The 24,635-nt window shown below is 40.4% G+C and overlaps 2 long non-coding RNA genes and 1 gene segment (V, D, J or C); 1 reads left to right on the top strand and 2 right to left on the bottom strand.

Moving 5' to 3' along the window:
* Positions 1 to 24,635, bottom strand: part of LOC100736878 — a 106,951-nt gene that overhangs the window by 12,408 nt on the left and 69,908 nt on the right.
* Positions 4,949 to 20,877, bottom strand: LOC110259984. 2 transcript variants are annotated; one of them, XR_002342537.1, is made up of 3 exons: positions 20,753 to 20,876; positions 17,220 to 17,349; positions 4,949 to 6,521 (listed from the first exon to the last, which is right to left on the bottom strand). It is a non-coding gene; the product is annotated as an uncharacterized LOC110259984 (long non-coding RNA). The 2 variants fall into 2 exon arrangements; XR_002342538.1 differs by lacking the exon at positions 4,949 to 6,521 and adding an exon at positions 6,609 to 6,625 and having other exon boundaries at positions 20,753 to 20,877.
* LOC110259985 lies at positions 21,055 to 24,358 on the top strand. Its single transcript, XR_002342539.1, has 3 exons — positions 21,055 to 21,360; positions 21,918 to 22,048; positions 23,301 to 24,358. It is a non-coding gene; the product is annotated as an uncharacterized LOC110259985 (long non-coding RNA).

The raw sequence follows: 24,635 nt of genomic DNA, 5'->3' as shown, positions 1-24,635 counted from the left end.
ATGTAAAGGACCGGTCCACCACTCTTTCAAAATCCTCTTTGCAATGACAGAAGAAATAGAAAAGTGAGAATAAATGTATTTCATGCTTGGAGACCCTTAAAGGGTCATATTAGGAGGAAAAAAATGTGGAAAACTGCAAAGATTTAAATTATGTGATTCAATTGATGGGGAAACTAGAATCTAGAATCTTTCATTACATTACAAAAACAGGAGGGGCCCTTGAAGCAGCCAATACTGGTTTTCCCCACAAAGTCCTAGATGCAGCACCTGCACCTCAGGGTTGTAGGGAGCAGGCATTGGGACTGGGATGAGGGGCACTGGAAGATGGGGTCATGGTTGAGATGCCTGGCACTCACCCTTCAGGCCGTGTGAAGGGTGATGGAAATAAAAAGGGACAGGCATTCCATAGCAGTGGGATAAAAATCCTTAAGACACCAGAAGAAAAAAAAAGTGTAAAAAACCCTCCTAAACTCATAGCAAAATTCAGAAAAGGAAATTTACAAATCAAGAGGAAAATATGATCAATAGAAATATAAAATAAGATGGGAGGACCAAGCCCCAACAGAACCAACATAATAAATGCTAAATTATCCAAAACTTGAAAATAGGCAAAAAGATGACTATTGAGAAAAATTCTTTCCTTGAACAAATTCTGCTCAGGCTCTTCTGAACTCTCTTCTCAAGTGGGTCCTGAATTTTAGCCTTCTGTGTGTATCCCCACATTTCCTAGTTTTAGCAAGAATCTGGCTAAGTCAGTTTAACCAGAGTTCCCCATCTTTTTTTTTTTAAACTAATTATATTTTAAATTAATGTATAGTTCATTTACAATGTTGTACCCATTTTTGCTGTACAGCAAAGTGACTTAGTTATACATATATGTACATTCTCTTTTTTAAAATATTCTTTTCCATCATGCTCTATTCCAAGAGCTTGGTTATAATTTCCTGTGTTATAGAGTAGGACCTCATGGCTTATGCATCTAAATGTAATAGGTTGCATCTACCAACCTCAAACTCCCAGTCCATCCCCCTCCCTCACCCCTCCCCACTGGCAATAACATCTGTTCTCTATGTCTATGAGTCTGTCTCTGTTTTGTAGATGGGCTCATTTGTGCCATATTTTAAATTCCACACATGAATGATATTTGGTATTTGTCTTTCTCTTTCTGACTTCATTTCGTATGATAATCTCTAGTTGCATCCATATTTCTGCAAGTGCCATTATTTCATTCTTTTTCATGGCTGAGTAGTATTCCTCTGCATGTGGGTACCATGTCTTCTTAATCCATTTCTCTGTTGATGGACATTTAGGTTGTTTCCATGTCTTGGCTATTCTGAATAGTGCTGCTGTGAACAGGTCATGCATATATCTTTCTGAATTATAATTTTGTCTGGATATATGCCTGGGAGTGGGATTGCTGGATCATATGGTACAGAATTCCCCATCCTTGATTCTCCTTGATATCTAATTAAATTCCTTATACTCTGTCATCTTCCTGGGAATGTCTAAGGACCTTGGCCTGCCTTCAGCAAGACTTCACCAGGTCATTTTCAACAGAATCCCCCTTACCCTTGGTGTTTCCTCTTAGTGATTTCCTAGCTGCCCACTCCATCCTGTTCATTGGCTCTAAATTCCCTGTATTTGGAGTTGAGCTCAACCTCTCTCCTCTTCTGTATGATCCCTTTGCTGCATAGTGGTCCCTGCCCCAATAGTGATGGTCCTGAATAAAGTCTTCCTTACCATCTTTAACAACTGTCAAAGTAATTTTTTCTTCAACACTAGGTCCTTTCAGGGTCATTTGACCTTTATTTCAGAGAAATAAAGGTTGCTTGACTTCTATTTATTGCTGATTAAAAACTAGATTCCCCAAAGTTAGATGTTAACCTAGAAAAACTAATATTATGAAAATGATGCATGGTTTCGGTCTGAGAAGAAAACCCCTATGTTTACGGTTTTAGCTTTGTAGAACATTAATCAGTTTTGCATCTTGTTTAGCAATCTTATTCCAGGAATGATAGTTGTGTGTGCCTATGTGTGTGTTGTTATATAACCTCTTTGTAACCAGTTTTATCATCTAGTTCTGCCATTAATAAGTTAAATGAATCTTTGGCACTTGTTCACAATATTTATGCAAGATAACTTATTTTATTTTATTTAAAAAAATAACTCAGAGTTGAATCGGAGCTTCAGCTGCCAGTCTACACCAAAGCCACAGCAACATGGGATCTGAGCCACATTTGCGACCTACACCACAGCTCACAGCAATGCTGGATCCTTAACCCACTGAGCGAGGCAAGGGATTGAACCTGCATCCTCATGGATCCTAGTTGGTTTCATTTTTCACTGAGCTACAATGGTAACCACAAGATAACTTATTTTAATTTTGGGGAAAACATTTACCTTGACAATATTCAAGCGGAAAATTTCACAATTGAAAGACCAAGAATAGTGAATACGACACTCAAATCCAGCCGTGTGTTGTTTATAAGAGATGCATTAAAGGAGTTCCTGTCATGGCTCAGTGGTTAACGAATCTGACGAGGAACCATGAGATTTCTGGTTCGATCCCTGGCCTTGCTCAGTGGGTGAAGGATCTGGCGTTGCCGTGAGCTGTGGTGTAGGTTGCAGATGCGGCTCGGATCCCGCGTTGCTGTGGCTCTGGCATAGGCCAATGGCTTACAGCTCCTATTAGACCCCTAACCTGGGAACCTCCATATGCTGTAGGAGCAGCCCTAGAAAAGGCAAAAAGACCAAAAAAAAAAAAAAATAGATGCATTAAAAACAAGTCTTTAAAATGATTTGGCCAACTAATGCAATGGATAGGGCTTGGTCAGGCAGCTGCTAACTGAAGGATGGACAATGTGTAATACTGGAAAAATAGAATTAGAGGGAAGAGAAACTTACAGGGATAAAATCAAATATAATAGATGTTATATAACAAGATGATTAATCATAAGACTGAAGAGCCCCGACTGGGAAATAAATTTATATCAGAGTGGTTTGTTTTTTGTGATTATCTTTTGGGAAATATGGGAGCAAGGCTGTTGGTATTGAGGCCACCAATCTTCCTGAGGTCGGGAGATGGGTGGGCCTTTGGGGCTCAGGAACCATTAGAGGCTGGGAGAGAGGCTGCTGGTGGTAGGGAAGGTGGGGAAGGTCACACCTCACTTGTCATGGAAGGTCAGTGCCGGTCAGTGCCTCCAAGTCTCACATTTATGTTCACCCTCGCCTTCAACTGTTCTTATAACGGGAACAGTTTGGTCATATTGAGTGATTGGATGGAAGGCTGGGATTGAACCTGCAGCCTCATGGATACCAGTCAAATTGGTTTCTGCTGAGCCACAATAGGAACTCCCATTTTGGTAATATTTTCTTAACCACAATGCAATAAAACTAGAATGTAGCCATAAAGTAGTCAATTAACAAACCACTGACTTGAAAAAGAATATATATATGAGACTGGGTTGCTTTGCTGTACAGTAGAAAATGGACAGAACACTATAAACCAACCATAATGGAAAAAATAAAAATCATTAAAATAAAAAAACCAAATCATTGACTTGGAAATTTAAAAATTACCATTCTAAAAGTCTTAAAAAGGAAATCTATCAAATTACAGAGCATGGAATTATTGAAACATAAACAACAGTGAGAAAACTACATATCCAAATCCATGGAATAAAAGTGGCTTTCAAACAAAAATGTATTTCCTTTCCTGATTAAAGTGCCAAGAGGCCAAACATAATAACTTCAGCATTAAACTCAAGAAGCTAGCCACAGAACAAGATACACCAAAAGAAGGTAGAAGGAAGCAAATAGTAAAAATGAAAACAAGAACGTAAAAAATAAAAAAGTTATTTTGGTGACTAAAACCAAGAAATGTTTATTTGAAAAGAGACACATTTCTGGAGAGTTTGGCAAAGGAAAAAGAGAGAAACACACATGGACATTAGGAATGAGGAAGAGATTATAATGACATACAAAAAACCTTTTAAGAATTAAAGCACCTGCTGCTAGGATTTATCCCATTCGACCACCCTTTGGGGGCCACTTTCTTTATTATTATTTTTTCTTTTTCTTTTTCTGGTAGTGATCAGGGGTGAAAGTGCTATTGAGATATAATTTTCATGACATACAATCCACCTATTTTTCTTTTCTTTTTTTTTGTCTTTTCAGGGCCGCACCTGAGGCATAGGGATGTTCCCAGGCTAGAGGTCCAGTCAGAGCTGTAGCCACTGGCCTACACCGCAGCCACAGCAACTCGGGATCTGAGCAGAATCTGTGACCTACACCATAGCTCACGGAAACACCGCATCCTTAACCCACTGAGCGAGGCCAGGGATCGAACCCAAAACCTCATGGTTCCTAGTGGGATTTGTTAACCACTGAGCCACAACAGGAACTCCCCAATCCACCTATTTGAAGAACATAGTTCAGGCATTCCTGCCACAGCACAGTGGGTTAAGAATCTGACTGCATTGACTTGGGTTGCTGCAGAAGCACAGGTTCAATCCCAAGCTTGGGGCAGTGGGTTAAAGGATCTGGCATTGCCACAACTGTGGTATAGGTCACAGCTGCAGCTTGGATTCAGTTCCTGGCCTGGGAACCTCCATATGCCATGGGTGTGGCCATTAAAAAAAATTTTATTCTTTTAAAAACTTTCATATATAATGCACAGCAGTGTTAATTACATTTATCACGTTGTACCCAACCTCCCTGGCACTTATTTATCTTATACTAGAAATTTACAACTTTTGACTACATTCATCCACATCCTTCTCTCCTCAAGGAGGTTGTTGCTTTTTTTTAAAAAAAAATTTCATTTTATTTATTTATTTTATTTTATTTTTTATTATTACTCGATGAATTTATTACATTTATAGTTGCACAATGATCACCACAATCTAATTTTATAGGATTTCCATCCCATACCCCCAACACATCCCCCAACTCCCTCAAACTGTCTCCTTTGGAAACCATAAGATTTTCAAAGTCTGTGAGTCAGTATCTGTTCTGCAAAGAAGTTCATTTTGTCCTTTATTCAGATTCCACTTGTCAGTGATGGCATTTAATGTTGGTGTCTCATTGTCTGACTGACTTCACTTAGCATGACAATTTCTAGGTCCATCCATGTTGCTGCAACTGCCGTTATTTCTTTCCTTTTAATGGCTGAGTAATATTCCATTGTGTATATGTACCCCATCTTCTTGATCCACTTCTCTGTCGATGGACATTAGGTTGTTTCCATGTCTTGTCTATTGAAAAGAGTGCTGCAATGAACATTGGAGTACATGTGTCTTTGCAAGTCATTGTTTTCTCTGGAGAGATGCCCAGGAGTGGGATTGCTGGATCAAGTGATAGTTCTATTTTTAGTTTTCTGAGGGATCTCCATATTGTTTTCCACAGTGAAGGAGGCTGTTGCTTTTTGAACATTTAAATGAAGTGTACAATTCCTTATCTCCCCAAATAAATGGAATAATTGGCTCCCAAAGAGATAGAAACTAATTTTAGAAGAAATTTAGGAGTTTGTCAAAGACTTACTTCCTCCAAAAGAACCTAATACAAGAAGATTTTCAAGCAGTTTCTTTATAATTTTTTGTAACTAGAAGTTCCTATGCCAAGAAGATGCACAGATACGGAATACTTTTGTATTTATTCTTTGCATTGGCATGACTGTGATACTGCAAGTGGACTACTAGTGGTCCCTGGAAGGAACCTAGGACCCCTTCAGATTAGAAGTGCTCACCTCTATTCCTTGAACTCTAACAAAGTCTTTTAAAGTGAGGTGAAGAGAAAGGGTAAATATTTAGTCAGTCTTGTAATTGCCTGGCTGGGAGTTCAGAGAAGATGAAGGGTAGCTGCCAAAGTTAATCACAGAAACCAGGAAGAGTCCACCCAAATGTAAGACATATACATGAGGACGCATCAACCTAGGGGAACTGCAGGATCGCACAAATAACCACACATAGCACATCGTTGATGCTAGTCTTTACCCAGGATATCGTATCTTCTAATTCCATGAAAAAGAATATGGTTCACATTCTTCATTATTTCTTGCATTTCACAGGGCATCTCACTCACCACTGCGCTCTCAGTGACTAACAAGTGTCTGGCATACAACTGATGTTCAATGTACCTTTACTGAATGAATGAGTGAATGAAATGAACAAGGATGGTTCAACAGTCACATGGTACTTGGCCGTCTTCTTGGTCTTCTCTTCTCTTGTTCTGCGCCCTCTGGTGATCACTTTGGGTAGTTTCTGAAGCCCTGAAAACTGCTTCTGCTGGTGCTGCCTTAACCAAGATATCTGGGCTGCAGCTGAGTGTGGGACCATGTCTGACAGAATAGAAAACAGGCTGAATGTGTCCTTAGAGGGTCTTTGTAGATTTATGGGCCGTTTGACTTGGAAGAACCAGGCGTCTTGCCTCCTAGCGAAAGCACTTCCGTCACCTTTCCTGAGACACTCGGCAAAATCTTCACTAACCAGGAAAATTCTTGGCACAGGTGCCATCTGTTCCCCCTAAGTCAGAGGGGATATTTTAATGCATTTTCCAAAATCCAGTGAAAGATGAAAAAATAAGCCTGTTCAGTGTGAAAATATATTTCTTCTGCGTGCCAGCTGCTCTGGAACTCAGAATAGGATACATCAAGTTTAATGTTGGAAAGGCCTTAACTATTTGACTTTACAACTAAGAAAATCAGGTCCCCTTAATGACACTGAGGATGTAGGCACATAATCAGGGTCTAAAAATTTGCCTTCCAAGAACCAACTCAGTGATTTCCAACTAAATGCTGCCATTTGGTACAGGAATAATGTTTATCCTGGTAAGTGTATAAATGAAGGACAATGAAAGTTACTCTAATAGATATGATCCAAAGCTTGAATGAGTTAATGCATTGGAAATTTATTTTTTGCTGTGTGAAGTTCGGGTTGGCAGTGGAGCGTGGGGTCTCTGAGGTCCCATGCTATCTTTGATGGACACAGGTTGACAAGGGCCATCTTTAGCATAAAGCTCCTCTAATGAGTTTCACGACTACTGAATATGAGAGAAAAATGGGTCAGAGTTACTACCATGCAGTGGGGCTGGGCTTCCAGATTAGAATGGAGGCTTCGGGGATGAGGAGCTTTATACATAATGAAGTTCTCCATTGATGCCTAAGAGATTTTGGCTATTTAAGGAGAAGGTGAACACTGAGTGACACAAACCTTCCAGGTAGGCCATGCCATCCCTTTGGTAATGTGGTATTTATCCTACTTCCCACATTCTGCCTTGCATCATGGAATTTTATAATCAGTTTGGAACAGCTTGGGGTGAGTGACCTCATCAGGGTACGTCTATATTCCCCATTGTGCCTTGATACTGAGTACTCAGTGATTGCTCTTCAGAATGAATTTGGTAGATATGTGTACTTGGGAATTATATCACATGGAAGCTACATGGATATATAAGTTCATTAGAAAAAATTAGAATTTTAATGACTCAATCAAAAATTCCCTTCCTTCCTCCCTCCCTCCCTTCTTTCCTTCTTTCCTTTCTTCCTCTCTCTCTCCCTCCCTGGCTCCCTCCCTTTCTTCTCCACACTGGTATTTCTGGGGGCTCACTGCTGTGCAGACAGCAGAAACATAGTATCATGAGCACATGAGATATGACAAAAGATGTAAAGATCTCCGAGGAACATGGAGAACCGCATATCTTAGGAAATATTCTTTAGACTAATGCAGGGTCTCTCTGGCCTAGTGCCACCTGGGTTTCACCCCAAGGGGAGTAACATCCTGTTTATACCTCCCCGAGCAGTAAGCCAGTGCCTGAGGTGAGGAGACAGACTGAGATTTACATGGAATAATGTAAACAGGAAATGACAAGTACATAAAATTCCTACTTCTGGACCAGTCTTTCCTATTCCAGCCTTAGAAAAATTATGTGGATTATCTTGTCTCTTTACAGCACTTGACTCCTTCTCATAGTCTTGGCAACAGAATGGAAGATTGGAGTACAAGGTGGTGGGCTAACTGGTTTGGAGGTGCTGCTCTAAGCAAGCCAGGAGCTCCAGTTAGGTGATTTCTGCTCAAGCAGAGGGAGTAAAAGGTTGGAGGTTAAATATAAAGGACTGTCTCTAGGAACATAGCATCAGGCACTGGATAGCATAGAACAAAAATGAAAGTGCATATACTTCTTGTGTCAGCAATCATAGGGACTCAACAGAGAAAGGTTCAGAACCAGATGGCTCTGCTGGTAAATTCTACAAAACAATTAAAGAGTCAATATCTATTCTTCTCAAATTGTTCCAAAAAGTAGATGAGTATAGAATACTTCCAAACTCAGTTTATGAAGACAGCATTACCTTGATACCAAAACCAGACAAAAATACTACAATAAAAGAAAAAAAATCACAGGTTAATATCCCCAATAAACATAGATGCAAATATCCCCAACTAAATATTAGTAAAATAAATCCAGTCATACATTAGAATCACCATATACCATGTCCAAGTGAGGTTTATTCCAGGGATAATTCAACATCTGCAAATCAATTAGTGGGATACACCAAATGGAGATGAAATTGTACAGTCATCTCAATAGGTGCAGAGAAAGCATATGACTAAATCCAACATCTTCTCATGATAAAAACTCTCCACAAACTGGGTATGAAAGGAACATACCTCAATATGATAAAAGCCAAAGACGACAAGCCCACAACTGACATCATATGCAATGGTGAAAAGCTGAAAGCTTTTATTCTGAGATCAGGAACAAGATAGGGACGCCCACTCTCACCACTTTTATTCAGTATAGTACTGGGAGTTCTAGCCAGAGCAATTAGGCAAGAAAAAAAAGTATTCTAATTGGGAACAAAGAAGTAAAATTATTTCCAAAATTATTTCCTCTATTTGCAGATGACACATGGAAAACTCTAAAGACTCCACGAAAAAAACTGTTAGAAAAATTCAGTAAAGCTTCAGGATACAAAATCAATATACAAAAATCAGTTGCTTTTTTATACTGATCTATCTGAAAGTGATATAAAGAAAGCAATCTCGCTTACAATTGCATCAAAAAGAATGAAATACTTAGGCATAAATTTAACTAAGGAGGTGAAAGTTCTGTACACTGAAAAGCATAAGACCCTGATGAAAGAAATTGAAGAAGACACAAATAAATGGAAAGATATTCCTATTCCGTGTTTGTAGCTTTGAAGAATTAATATTGTTAAAATGCCCCTAAAAATGATCTACAGATGCGATACAATTCCTACCAAAATCCCAGTGGTATTTTTCATTATAAATATAAAAAACAATCCTAAAATTTATATGGAAACACAAAAACTCCAAATAGACAACACCATCTTGAGGAAGAGAAGAAAACTGAAGGCATCACACTTACTGATTTCAAATTATATTACAAATTTATTAGTCAAACAGTAGGGTACTGGCATAAAAGACACGCATGCATATAAGCACACAAGCGTGCTGTGCGCACATACACACACAAAGAAAAGAAACTACGTAAAATGAGAAATAGATTGTTTTATAGTTTCTATATTTTAACTCATTCAATTCTTCAATTTTAAACTTAGGACATTTAAGTTACTGGACACCTTGGTTTTTTTTTTTTTTTTTTTTGCTTTTTGCTTTTTAGGACCACACCCACGGCATATGGAGATTCCCAGGCTAGGGGTCAAATCAGAGCTGTATCTGCTGGCCTTTGCCACAGCCACAGCAATGCAGGATCTGAGCCATGTCTGTGACCTACACCACAGCTCACAGCAAGGATCTGGTGGCTGGATCCTTAACCCACTGAGCAAGGACAGGGGTCGAACTGGCAACCTCATGGTTACTAGTTGGATGTGATTCCACTGTGCCACAACAGGAACTCCTGGACACCTTGTTATTTTTTAATGTAGTCAGCAATGCTATTTAATTATGAAAACATTTTTTATTTTAGCAAACAATATTCAATTGTTAAGGAATTGATGATTCAGCTCCTAGAGCAGGAATCCTGTCCTGGGTGGATGGGCAAAGCTGCCCTCTCTACTTTGCCCTCCAATGACCTAGAAGCTCCAGTTCAGCTGCCAGGTCACCTATGACAGGGAATGAGGTTTTGCTTTCTCATCAAGAACAAAATAGGTGCTTAGTAAATATGGCTTTGATTTTTACTATGTGAGTAATTATGCATATAAAATTTTTAAAAGCCCTGAATGTTCAGTTGTTTTCACTATTTAACCAAACTTTGGATGTATACTTAGACCACCGACTTTTTCACCTAAAGCTAGTCCTCGTTTCTCTTGTTATTGTTGCTGCTATGTTTGCGTTTTATTTTTGAAAGTTTAAAAAATATATACAAGGTGACTTCCACTTCCCCATATCCCTCCCATTAAGGACACGTAGAAAATTGAGGTATCATGTTAAAAAAAAAAAGAGAATAACTCTAAAAGGTGATGTTATGGGTTGGATTGTGTTCCCCCCAAAAGGATGTCGAAGTTTTAATCCTCGGTACCTCAGAATGTAACTTAATTTGGAAACAAGGTTGTTACAGATAGAATTAATTAAATTAAGATCCAGCCACATTTCAGTAGGGTCCCTAATCCAATATAACTGATGTCCTTATAAACAGAGGGAAATATAAGAAACCAAAATAGGAGAATGCCACCAGATGACAGAGGAAGAAAGCGAAGTGATGCACCTGCAAACACCAGGAGGCTGAAGATTGACAGCTACCACCAGAAGCCAGGAAGACACAAGGGAAGATGGTCTCTGACAGGTTTCAGAGGGCCCATGGCCCTACCTACACCCTATTTGGAGCTTTTAGCCTCCAGAATTGTGAGAGAATAAATTTATCTTAGAAAGTCCACCCAGGGAGTTCCCATTGTGGCTCAACAGGTGAAGAACCTGACATAGTGTCTGTGAGGATGTGGGTTCTATCCCTGGCCTCGCTCAGTGGGTTAAGGATCCGGCCACAAGCTGTGGTGTAGGTCACAGATGTGCCTCACATCCAGTATTGCTGAGGCTGGTGTGTAGGCCTGTGGCTGCAGCTCTGCTTTAACCCCTAGTCCATGAATTTCCATATGCTGCAGGTGTGGCTGTTAAAAAAAAAAAAAGCCACCCAGTTTTTGGCACTTTGTTTTGGCAACCCTGGGAAAATAACACAGGTAGAGAGAATAAGGTAGACCATATAGGGATCTTGGTACCTGAAAAATGACAGGAAAATGCCTGGACTTTCTTTTTGTGTCATATATCACAGACCAGGTCCTGGAGAAGTTAACACCCTGGGAATATGAATGGGCTGTGATAATAAAGAGCCCTAACAAATGCCAGCTCTTTCTTGCCAAAGGACTAGGAAAGGGGCAATCTAGAAAGATAAAAACTTTGAGACAATAACCACAGAGACAGCCAAGTGGCACAGAGAAGACCGTGGCACCTCCCCCTACACCAGTAAAGTCCAAGTTGTTCTGTCTGGAACAGCAAAGAGCCTTCTTGCAATAATTAAAATGAAAGTCACACACCAGGGTGATGTTCCATCCTCAACCCTCCTGCTCCAGGCTCTGTGAGAAAAAAACCCTCCCTCCTGTCCTCAGGCTTCCCTGCTGAGATTCCAGCTATATGTGGCCAAGTGACATTCGGATAGGACTTTCAAATATTTCTTCTTAGAGTTTTCACTGAGGATTACATGTGATTTTGGGCTCTTTCTTCATGTCCAATCTTTGACTTTTGTTTCAAGATTATCCCAGCCCCATGACATGTTTCATATATATATATATATTTTTTTTTTTGGTCTTTTTTTGTCTTTTTAGGGCCACACCTGAGGCATATGGAGGTTCCCAGGCTACGGGTCTAATCAGACCTGTAGGTGCCGGCCTGTGCCAGAGCCACAGCAATGCGTGTCAATTTCGGTTGTACAGCAAAGTGACCCAGTTATACATATATAAAATTTTCTTTTCTCATACTATCATCCTCCATCGTGTTCTATCCCAAGAGATTGGATATAGTTCCCTCTGCTGTACAGTAGGACCTCATTGCTTATCCATTCTAAATGGAATAGTCTGCATCTACTAATGACAAATTCCCAGTCCATTCCACTCCCTCCCCATCCCCTGGGCAACCAAAGGGGGGTTCTCTGTGAGTCTGTTTCTGTTCTGTAGATAGGTTCATTTGCACCATATTTTAGATTCCACATGTTAATGATATCATATGGTATTTTGTCTTTCTCATTCTGACTTCCTTCACTTGGTCTGGTAATCTCTAGTTGCATCCATGTTGCTGCAAATGCCATGATTTCGTTCTTTTTTATGGCTGAATAGTATTCCATCGTATATATGTACCACAGCTTAATCCATTCATCTGTTAATGGGGACATTTAGGTTGTTTCCATGTCTTGGTTATTATGAATAGTTGTAGCAACATATTTAGGGACAATCAAGGAGGTGAATAGATAATGTGAGAAAATATAATGTATACATGTATGTGTAAGTGAGTCACCATGCTATACAGTAGAAAAAAAATTGTATTGGGAAAATAACAAAAAAATTTTTTAATTAAAAAAATAAATAGAAACTGAATATTGGCTGTATTAGAGAATTACTCTTAATTCTGTATTATAGTAGCATGGTGGTTTTTTAGAAAAAAGTCCTCATCTGTTAACAGCGTACTGAAATTCCTTTTTTTTCTTCTTCTTTTTTCTTTTTAGGGCTGCACCCACGGCATATGGAGGTTCCCAGGATAGGAGTCCAATCGGAGCTGTAGCTGCCGGCCTATACCACAGCCACAGCAACACCAGATCCTCAACCCACTGAGCGAGGCCAGGGGTTGAACCCGCAACCTCATGGTTCCTAGTCAGATTTGTTTCACTGAGCCACCACGGGAACTCCTGTACTGAAATCTTAATGGATTGGCTTCAAAATACTCCAGTGTATGTGTTTTACATATCTTTGTATACGGTTAACCATTTCCATAAACATTACAAATGAAAATAATTAAAAAGAAACAGTGTCAGAGTTCCCCTCATGGCTCAGTGGTAATGGATCTGACAAATATCTATGTGGGTTCAATCCCTGGTCTTGCTCAGTGGGTTAAGGATACAGTGTTGCCAGGAGCTATGGCGTAGGTCTCAGCCGGGGTCCAATCTGGTGTGGCTGTGGCTGTGGCTGTGGCTGTGGCTGTGGCCGACAGGACCCCTAGCCAGGGAACTTCCATATGCCCATATGCCATGAGCGAGTGCGGCCCTAAAAAGATGGGGTGGGGGATGGGGTGTGGGGGTGTGTGTGGGGGGGTGTGAGGCAGGGGCATAACTGAGGTCAGGGTGCAGTTATGAACTTCTGTCAGTCGATGGCAATGCTATACAAGCCAACAAGACCATGAATTCCTATTTGGGTCTCTCAGAGATATGACTAGCTAACAAAAGCAATGACGGCAAGCCACGTCTGACTTTATGGTTTTTAGTCAGAAAGTCATGGTAAGATTTGCAGAGCAAGAAAACAGACAGAGAGCAACTTAAATTATTTTAAAAAACCATAAAAGTTTTATAAAAGATTTATGGAGAATTTAGGTAGAAATGTAAAATAAAACAAAACCTCTTGTAAACATATTACCCCATGTAAACATTTGAATTTCTCTATGTGTGTCACTTTCTCTTCCTTTCTACTTCTACCTCTCTCTATCTTATCTCCCTATCTGTAGTTTAACATATGTATGTATATTTTAATTTAACATATAGGTATTGTATACATATTTGTGTACTTTTCACAATGATTTTGAACTTTGATTTAAAAGTTTGTATAATAATGACCAACACTTTTAGTTCAGACAGAGCTGCATATTTTAAGAGATTTTTCTGACTGTGATATAGGCTATATATCAAAGATGATTAAATATATTTCAACTAATACAATTGTATTTCAACCTAGGTTACCTAAAATAGTTTTAAGAGTGACTGTGGAATATGACATATAGAAATAATATAGACCCCGTCACTAGGCAATGCTTTCTTGTGTAATTATGAACAAATGACTTACTGTTTTTGAGCCCCAAATTTATTATTAGAAAAATAATCCTGTAATATGAGAATCCTTATGAGGTAATGAAGTCTAAAATTAGATGAGTAATGTAAAAGAGCTAGATTCCATTCTTAGGATTTTTTTTTTGATTTCATCACTAGCCTATTTTTTTTTTAATAGCATGTTGTTTAGTCTTCATGTGATTTTTTCCCCCATTTTTCTTTCTGTGGGTAATTTCTAGTTTCATACCCTTGTGGTCAGAGAAGATGCTTGAAATAATTTCTATCCTCTTTAATTTGCTGAGGCATGTTTCGTGACATAGTACATGTGACCTTGTATTTTGTGATGGAGAGAATGTTCCATGCATGCTTGAAAATAAAGTGTGTTCTGTTTTTTTGTTTGTTTGTTTGTTTTTTGGATGTAATGTCCTGAAGCTATCAATTAAATCCACGTGGTCTGTTGGGTCATTTAGGACCTATGTTGCCTTGTTGATATTCTATCTAGAAGATCTGTCCTTATTGATATTCTATCTAGAAGATCTGATGTCAGTGGCATGTTAGTTTCCTACTGTTATTGTATTCCCAATTTCTCCCTTTATACCTGTTAGTATTTGTTTTATAGATTTAAGTGCTCCTATATTGGATGCATGTATGTTAACAAGTGTATGTATATCTTCTTCTTATATTTATCCCTTTAACTTTGTTTTATTTATTTATTTATTTTTGTCTTTTGTCTTTTTGTCTTTTCTTGTTGTTGTTGTTGTTGCTGCTATTTCTGGGCCGCTCCCGTGGCATATGGAGGTTCCCAGGCTAGGGGTTGAATCGGAGCTGTAGCCCCCAGCCTACGCCAGAGGCACAGCAACGCAGGATCCGAGCTGCGTCTGCAACCTACACCACAGCTCACGGCAATGCCGGATCGTCAACCCACTGAGCAAGGGCAGGGACCAAACCCGCAACCTCATGGTTCCTAGTCGGATTCGTTAACCACTGCGCCACGACGGGAACTCCTAACTTTGTTTTAAAGTCTATTTTGACTGGACTGAGCATTGCTACTTCTGCTTTCTTGTTATTTCCATCTGGATGAAATATCTTTTTCCATCCCCTCACTTTCAATCTGTGTGTGTCTTTTGTCCTGAAGTGAGTCTCTTGTAGGCAGAATATTGTAGGTTCTTGTTTTTTGTAATTTATGTATTTATTTTATCCAATCTGCCACTCTGTGTCTTTTGATTAGAGCATTTAGTTCATTGACATTTATTTTATTTGATTCTATTTTTCAGTTGCACTGATATCATAAGGAATTCCTGGGCCAGGGAATGGATCCCATGCCACAGCCATAACCAGAGCCACTGCAGTGACAATACCAGATCCTTAACCCACTGAGCCACCAGGGAACTCCACTCCATTGACAGTCAAATTAGTTATGGATAGATACGTACTTATTTCCATTTTAAACCTTGTTTTCCAGTTGATTTTGTAGTTTTTTTTTATTTCTTCTTTTTGTTTTTCTCTTTATGATTTGATGGTATTCTTTTGTATTATGCTTTCATTCCTTTCTTTTTAGGAACATTCCTAAAATGTTCCTTTGTTTTTGTGACTCTATTGTATGTTTTTGTTATTTTACTTCATATTTTTGTCTTTTTGAGGGCCGCACCCGCGACATATGGAGGTTCCCAGGCTAGGGTCTAATCCGGCTGTAGCCACTGGCCTACACCACAGCCACAGCAACACCAGATCCGAGCCACGTCCGTGACCTACACCACAGCTCACAGCAGGATCTGGTGGCCGGATCCTCAACCCACTGAGCGGAGCTAGGGATTTAACCCACAACCTCATGGTTCCTAGTTGGATTTGTTTCCACTGTACCACGACAGGACCTCCTATCATATGTTTTTGATTTGTGGTTAACCTGGTTTTCAAGTATGTTGACCCATAATTATAGCTATCTGATTTAGACTAATAGTCATACAAGCTCAAACACATTCTAAAAGACCTACATTTTTATACTCCTCTCCCCTATGCTTTGTGATTTTGATGTCCTTTTGCTGTTAATTTTAGCTATAATTGCTTCTACAAAAAGTATTGATTGTTTTTAATCTATTTGCTGGCTTACTTAAGTAGTCACCAATCCTTTTATATATTTGCCTTTCCTATTATGATTTTTCCTTCCATATAGAATCTTGCTTCATTTCTATTTAGAGAAGACCTTTCAAGATTTCTTTCAGGGTGGTTTTAGCATTGCTGTATTTTCTTCAGTTTTTGGTTGTCTGTGAAATTCTTTATCCCTCCTTCCATTCTAAATGATAGTCTTTCTGGGTAGAGTATCCTTGGTTGCAGGTTTTTCCCTTTCAGGACTTTGAGTGTATCAGGCTACTCCCTTCTGGCTTGCAAAGTTTCTGCAGAGAAACCAGCTGATAGCCTTCTGGGTGTTCCCTGGTAACTGACTCTTTAATTTTCTATTGCTGCTTTTAGAATCCTCTCTTTAACTTTGTCTAGATACTCATGTTGCAACAGAAGAAAGGGTGGGGGAAAAATGTGATTGTAATGTATACATGTAAGGATAACCTGACCCCCTTGCTGAACAGTGGGAAAAAAAAAGAATCCTCTCTTTATTTTTTAACTTTTGCTATTTTAATTATGATATGTCTTCATGAGGCTCTGTTTGGTTTCTCTTGATTGGAACCCTCTGTTCTTTCTCTACCTGGATATCTGTTCCCTTCTTCAGGTTTTGGAAGTTTTTAGGCTTCTCTGGTTAGATTACACCTACATGTGGCCAGGTGAAATTCTGATACAAATCTCTAATATAAGTTTTGTATTGAGGATTACACATGAGTTGGGCTCTTTCTTTATGTCCAGTCTTTGACTTTTGTTTCAAGTTCAAGAGAGGCTAGATGGTCTCTCTCATCAATGCACGGGAGGCTGGTTCCAGGTCTGCAGATTGAGACTAAGTGAGAGTCTAATTGAGATGCTCTCTAGTCTCAGAGCATGTAATTATGGAGTATGAGTAAGAGGAATCTGCACTCACAGACAGAGACTGGACCTCTAGTGTTATACAGCTTGTTTAGAAAGAAAAATGAAACAGAAAAGCTCATCTCTGTAGCATGAGAGATGGAGAATTAAATAATGTGGCATTTAGTGCATATCACAGCTCAAAAACACATTTCCAATGAAATGCAACTAATATTGGAGGAAGCATTCATTGTATTTCTGTGATTTTGAACAATTTCACTCACCTAGAACACAGAGCAGCAGAGGACATAGGACTTAGGGCATGGACATCATCTTCTTGACCAACTGTGTTGAGCTTGCTCCCCATCAAGATGCAATTAAAAGTCTCTGAGCTGGATGGCTGTGCCTGGAGACCTGGGTGGACATGCAAAGATTAAAGAAATGGACGGCCAATATCATTGATGAATATAGATGCAAAAATTCTCAAAAAAATCTTAGCCAACTGAATCCAACAACATACCAAAAAAATTATACACCATGACCAGGTTGGGTTCATCCCAGGTTCACAAGAATGGTTCAACAGACGCAAATCAATCAGCATCATACACCACATTAACAAAGAAAAAAGTCAAAAATCATATGATCATCTCAATAGACGCAGAAAAAGCATTTGACAAAGTTCAACATCCATTCATGATCAAGACCCTCGCCAAAGTGGGTATAGAGGGAACATTCCTGAATATAATCAAAGCCATTTATGATAAACCCACAGCAAATATAATACTTAATGGGGAAAAACTGAAAGCCTTCTCACTCAAATCTGGAACAAGACAGGGATGCCCACTCTCACCACTGCTCTTCAACATCGTTTTGGAAGTCCTAGCCACAGCAATTAGACAAACAAAAGAAATCAAAGGCATCCATATAGGAAGAGAAGAGATCAAACTGTCACTGTATGCAGATGACATGATACTATACATAGAAAACCCTAAGGACTCAACCCCAAAACTCCTTGAACTGATTAATAAATTCAGAAAAGTAGCAGGATATAAGATTAACATTCAGAAGTCAGTTGCATTTCTGTATACCAGCAATGAAATATTAGAAAAGGAATACAAAAATACGATACCTTTTAAAATTGCACCTCACAAAATCAAATACCTCGGAATACACCTGACCAAGGAGGTAAAGGACCTATATGCCGAGAACTATAAAACTTTAATCAAAGAAATCAAAGCAGATGTAAAGAAATGGAAAGATATTCCATGTTCCTGGATTGGGAAAATCAATATTGTAAAAATGGCCACACTCCCCAAAGCAATCTCCAGATTCAATGCAATCCCTATCAAATTACCCAGGACATTTTCCACAGAACTAGAACAACCAATCCAAACATTTATATGGAACCACAAAAGACCCAGAATTGCCAAAGCAATCCTGAGAAACAAAAACCAAGCAGGAGGCATAACTCTCCCAGACTTCAAGAAATACTACAAAGCCACAGTCATCAAAACAGTGTGGTACTGGTACCAAAACAGACAGACAGACCAATGGAACAGAATAGAGAACCCAGAAATAAACCCTGACACCTATGGTCAATTAATCTTTGACAAGGGAGGCAAGAACATAAAATGGGAAAAGGAAAGTCTATTCAGCAAGCATTGCTGGGAAACCTGGACAGCTGCATGCAAAGCAATGAAACTAGAACACACCCTCACACCATGCACAAAAATAAACTCCAAATGGCTGAAAGACTTAAATATACGACAGGATACCATCAAACTCCTAGAAGAAGACATAGGCAAAACACTCTCTGACATCAACATCATGAATATTTTCTCAGGGCAGTCTCCCAAAGCAATAGAAATTAGAGCAAAAATAAACCCATGGGACCTCATCAAACTGAAAAGCTTTTGCACAGCAAAGGAAACCCAAAAGAAAACAAAAAGACGACTTACAGAATGGGAGAAAATAGTTTCAAATGATGCAACTGACAAGGGCTTAATCTCTAGAATATATAAACAACTTATACAACCCAACAGCAAAAAAACCAATCAATCAATGGAAAAATGGGCAAAAGACCTGAATAGACATTTCTCCAAAGAAGATATACAGATGGCCAGATATACAGATGAAAAAATGCTCAACATCGCTGACTATAAGAGAAATGCAAATCAAAACTACCATGAGATACCACCTCACACCAGTCAGAATGGCCATCATTAATAAATCCACAAATAACAAGTGTGGGAGCAGGTGTGGAGAAAAGGGAACCCTCCTGCACTGTTGGTGGGAATGTAAACTGGTACAGCCACTATGGAGAACAGTTTGGAGATACCTTAGAAATCTATACATAGAACTTCCATATGACCCCGCAATCCCACTCTTGGGCATCTCTCTGGACAAAACTCTACTTAAAAGAGACACATGCACCCGCATGTTCATTGCAGCACTATTCACAATAGCCAGGACATGGAAACAACCCAAATGTCCATCGACAGATGATTGGATTTGGATGATGTGGTGTATATACACAATGGAATACTACTCAGCCATAAAAAAGAACGACATAATGCCATTTGCAGCAACATGGATGGAACTAGAGAATCTCATCCTGAGTGAAATGAGCCAGAAAGACAAAGACAAATACCATATGATATCACTTATAACTGGAATCTAATATCCAGCACAAATGAACATCTCCTCAGAAGAGAAAATCATGGACTTGGAGAAGAGACTTGTGGCTGCCTGATGGGAGGGGGAGGGAGTGGGAGGGATCGGGAGCTTGGGCTTATCAGACACAACTTAGAATAGATTTACAAGGAGATCCTGCTGAATAGCATTGAGAACTATGTCTAGATACTCATGTTGCAACAGAAGAAAGGGTGGGGGAAAAACTGTAATTGTAATGTATACATGTAAGGATAACCTGACCCCCTTGCTGTACAGTGGGAAAATTAAAAAAAAAAAAAAAAGAAATGGAGAAGGTGATGCTTAAATGTCCAGAGGAGACTCAGAAGGAGACGTGGGGATGAGAGAGAGAGAGAACCTGTCTATCTGTGGGTTCTTCTCTACCTTTTTTTGGTCTAGTTGTGCCTATGTCTTTGAAGTTTCTTTTATGCAAAATACTTATACTTAAGACCACAGAGAGGAAGAAGGGGACAGAAGGCCCCAGGCAGTCTGTGCCCATGATACAGACTTGTTTTTCTCTTGTTTGTATTATTGCTTGGTTGTTTCTGTCAGAGGAGACCTCAGCAAGGATGGGGCAGCTAGGACCATAGGCTTGCCCTGGCGGGGAAGTTAATATCTGAGGCTCAACCACTGTGGGAAGACTCTTGAGGGTTTGAAGACAGAAATAGACTGCATAGTCCTCAGGCTCCAGGCTCTCGATGGTGAGAGTGAAGTCTGCCCCAGACCCACTGCCACTGAACCTGGCAGGCACTCCAATGACTCATGTGGAACCATGGTATATGAGGACCATAGGGGCCTGCCCAGGTTTGTGCTGATACCAGGATAAGTAGTGCTTCCTATCTTAGTAAAGCAGGCTTTGACTTGCTGTGTAGCTAATGGAGACTCTCTCCCAGAGAAGCAGGCAGGAACTTATCAGCCTGGGTGAGCACGATCTGCCCACTGGAACCTGCAATCAGAGGCACATAGGGACCGGTCCAGAAATGCTGTGACACTCTATTTTTAAAGCTGGAATGAACTTCCCACCATGAGGCCAGATGCTAACCAGGTCTGTCCTCTTTTTATTCTCTTTTTGGGGAGTATGAGGATCATCCCTGAGGGAACACTGCAGCTGGGGCTGTACTCTTACCTGGAAGACAGAGGAACATGAGCCCAAGGACCTGGAATAGTGGCACCATCTTGCTACCTCTCACCATCCTCAGGCTGTTCAGACCTTGTCCCAGAAAAGACCTGTTTATCAGCCTCTTACCACAGGGCTGGGCCAGTGATGAGTTTAGTGGGTTGGTTGATGCAAATGCCCATGGAGCATGAAAGTGGAGCTGGTGGAACTGAGGGTTGTGGTCACACCTGGTGATTCTGCCTGCCCTTGCCCAGGCCTACCCCTGAGGATGGGCCCTGGGGGTGTACAGATGGGCCAGTGTTTGTAGGTGATGCCCCCTTTATGAAAACAGATGTCTGGTACTGGGGGTTGTGGCTCATGTATTCATAATTTCTCTGATAGGGGTCTTAGGTTGCCTCTAAAGTACACTATAGAATCTCCTGTGAAAGATGAAAAACATTTTTCTGTGAGGTGGTAGATGGTGCTCTGCTGTCCTTGTCCATCTCCCCGATGGACCCTATAGTTCTGGTGTTGTTTTGCCTGTTTGTCAGTGGATGTTTCTTTGGGTGTTAAGCTATGACCCAGGAACACAGTTTCTGAGTCAGTGGCCGAGTCTTCTCTCTCAGCTAATCCCCAGGGTAAGTTTAGCTCTTTTGTTGTTTAATTGTTCATTCAACAAGCTGGATCATCAGATTGAATTGACAAATGTATTGCCCTTTTTTTTGGTCTTTGTTGTTGTTGTTGTTGCTATTTCTTGGGCCGCTCCCGCGGCATATGGAGGTTCCCAGGCTAGGGGTTGAATCGGAGCTGTAGCCACCGGCCTACGCCAGAGCCACAGCAACGCGGGATCCGAGCCGCGTCTGCAACCTACACCACAGCTCACGGCAACACCGGATCGTTAACCCACTGAGCAAGGGCAGGGACCGAACCCGCAACCTCATGGTTCCTAGTTGGATTCGCCAACCACTGCGCCACAACGGGAACTCCTGTATTGCCCTTTTTACCCATGGTGGCAATTTTCCATGAAGGAGCTGTTTTCCATCCTTTGAATAAAATCTCAGTCAAATCCCTCATCCTTTTTGGTAACTCTTAAATAATAGCATCAAATGGACATTTTTTTGTCAAAGTTGATTCTTCCTTGGGTCTCAGCAAGGTAGTCCTCTGAAGGGGTATTTGCTTTGTGTTTGTTTCCAAGTCATAGGCTTGAGAGAAGAGAGCATCTTTAAAGGAAGATTTTCAAGTTCTTAAATTTACCTTACTCTTGACTGAGAGCACAGAGTTGGCAAGGTGCTAAGCTGCTCTTATATCATCTTCTCTGGATACCAGGTAAGAGGGAAGCACAAAGAAAAACTAGAAAAACACTTGACAAAGATTCTTTGCTTCATCAAAAATGACTCATGTTCCTGAACTTTCTCTTTGGCCCATCTATGCACTTCTTTATAAAACCCAGTTTCAGGAAGAACTCTGCTAAGTCATTGTAACAAGAGTCCTTCATGTCTGATCACCCTTGATATCTCATTGGCTTACTCATCCTCCATCATCTTCCAGGTGACTTCTGATCACCCTGGCCTGTCTTCAGCAAAGACACTTTTAAGTCAGTTTAGCCATAACCTCCTTTACACCTGATGTTCTTCTTAGTAATTTTTCATTCTCAGACTCTCACCATTGGCTATCAATTCCCGTGTGCCCATAGTGTATTGGGAATTGAGCCTGGTCTGTATGGAGGCATCTTTTCCTCTGCTGCAATAGTTCTGAATAAAATCTGTCTTCATCACTTTAACTACTGCTAAACTCTGTTTTGCTGTTGTTGTTGTTGGTTTTTGATGTACCTCACCATCAACATTTCCTAACCTCTTGACAACTGGAATTATGTGTGTGTGTGTGTGTGCGCGCGTGCGCTCATTTGTGAGTGGCACACTTCTTTCCTAAGCTGCTGGTTTGTCAGAGAGAGAACCCTTCCCGGTGTGTGTTTTTCATAAGCCACGTGGCTTTTCCTAGGCACAATTTCATTTGCCCTAGATCCTTGTGTAGACTGCACTTTAGACACTAACTCAGATAATGGCCTTCCCTGTCTTCATTCTCATCATCTGTCCACAAGGTGGAGCCACTAACACACATCTGCCAAGTCATAGATCTCTAGCAGTAGGTCCATAATCACTGTATGTAGCAACAAGAGAAACAAGTTCTTAAGCTCCTGATTCATTTGGCATCCAGTGTCTTTGGGATTTCTGTCATTTCTGTGAGAGGTGGTCTGAGACACATTTCATCCTCATAGTCAGACCCGGGGAGGGAGATGATGCTCAAATTCATTGTCATTTGCAGAGCATGAAAGCCTCTCTCGGGACTCTGGCCCCAGATAGCACATTTCTCTTTCCACTGTGGAGAAGGGAGTGGGCAGCCCAAGTCCTGTGGCTCCTCCCACACTTTCCACTCTGTTGCCATTTCAGCACCAGCTTTTACAGCAGAATGCTCTTCTGTAACAATGATGTCTTCATAGCAGCCCATTCTCAAGAACTGATTATTTAGTAATGTTCATAAGACAGTCCTTCATTTAGCTTCTCTTCTCTTTTCTTGTAAGAGTGACAAGGAAGGAGAAGGGGAAAAGGGAAAGATGATCCCATGGTGTCCCCACTGAAGCCTTTCAAAGAAGTCTGAAGTCATTGTAAAAGGAGCAAGACCATTTGAATTCTACAGAAGTTGCCTAGACCTCAGAGGTGGGTTTGGAGATGCCTTTCTTGTTCCGACAACCATAAAGAGTTTAGGTTCCAGGATGTCTAAGGTATATCTATATATTTCTGTTTGTGCAGCATGAGACTACTTACATACTCTTCTATGCTGTTTGATTGGAATAGATCTTTCCTGCTTCCCTGGGCTCTATCATGAAGATTTACCCAGTCTTATTGCACAGATCTCTACCCATTAATGAGTATGGAAAGTGGCTGGTATGCTTTTAGCATGTAGATGCTTTTCTTCTTCTCAAGTAGCTTCACATTTTAGCTTTCCGCCTTTATCATTTTCTTGGAATTCAGGGCAAACTGATATAGTCCTGAATTCAACTGATGGATCCTGACTAAACAACATCAGTATGTGCAATTATTGTTATTGCAGCTGCTGCTGCTGTTGTTATGGGCTGCCCAATAGGACTGAAAGAAAGAATGCATAAATTGTATCCCTTACTTCAGGGAGAGGATAGTGTCCTTCTGCTGGTGGTGCAGAAAGTTGCCTGACCTGACTAACTTTGAAACCCACATTTTCTTTAACCTTCTGTTAATCATATATCATACGATTCTGTCAGAATTCTATGGGATACTTTGTGTTTGGTTCTCAATTATTAAGTTACCTGTGTAGGACAGTAGATTGTAGAAAAACTGGTGTCCTTGCTATTTTTGGATTATTAGAGATGGACTCACTAGCATCAACTGAGGTGTGAAATTACATGCCTCATTCTATCCTGGGGATCAAGGGCAACGGCTTCTCTCTGTGGCAAACAGCTGCAAGCTGAGGCATGTCACCTCCCTTGCATTTTACACAATTTTCGACAAGCTAGTATAGCTGCCTTCGGCTCAGGCAAAGGGAAGGACTGGCACGATAAAGCCTCTTTGCCCAGATGACCTGAGTTTGTGTTCAGGGTTGTGACTCTGCAGGGTCCTGGGGACAGCTTTACAGGGCAGGAAAGTACAACATTGCAAGCCTCTTCATAGTTGATAAAGTATAGACATATGAGAACATCTGAACGTCTGCCCACAAACTGGGCTGGTTGGGTTGGAAGCTCATTTACAGGTGCTCTGAATCCAGTCCTGGCTGCTGTTGCTTCCATAGTGAGCAGACATTCTTCCGGTGTCCTTAGAGCTGGTGCTGATGACTTTCTTTAGAGATTTTGCCAAAGATTTGTCTTCTTTAGTAAAGATGAATC

This window comes from Sus scrofa, chromosome 3 (assembly GCF_000003025.6).
Source record: "Sus scrofa isolate TJ Tabasco breed Duroc chromosome 3, Sscrofa11.1, whole genome shotgun sequence".
NCBI lineage: Eukaryota > Metazoa > Chordata > Mammalia > Artiodactyla > Suidae > Sus > Sus scrofa.
The sequence above is the reverse complement of the archived record's forward strand: the minus strand, read 5'-3'. Positions and strand labels throughout refer to the sequence as shown.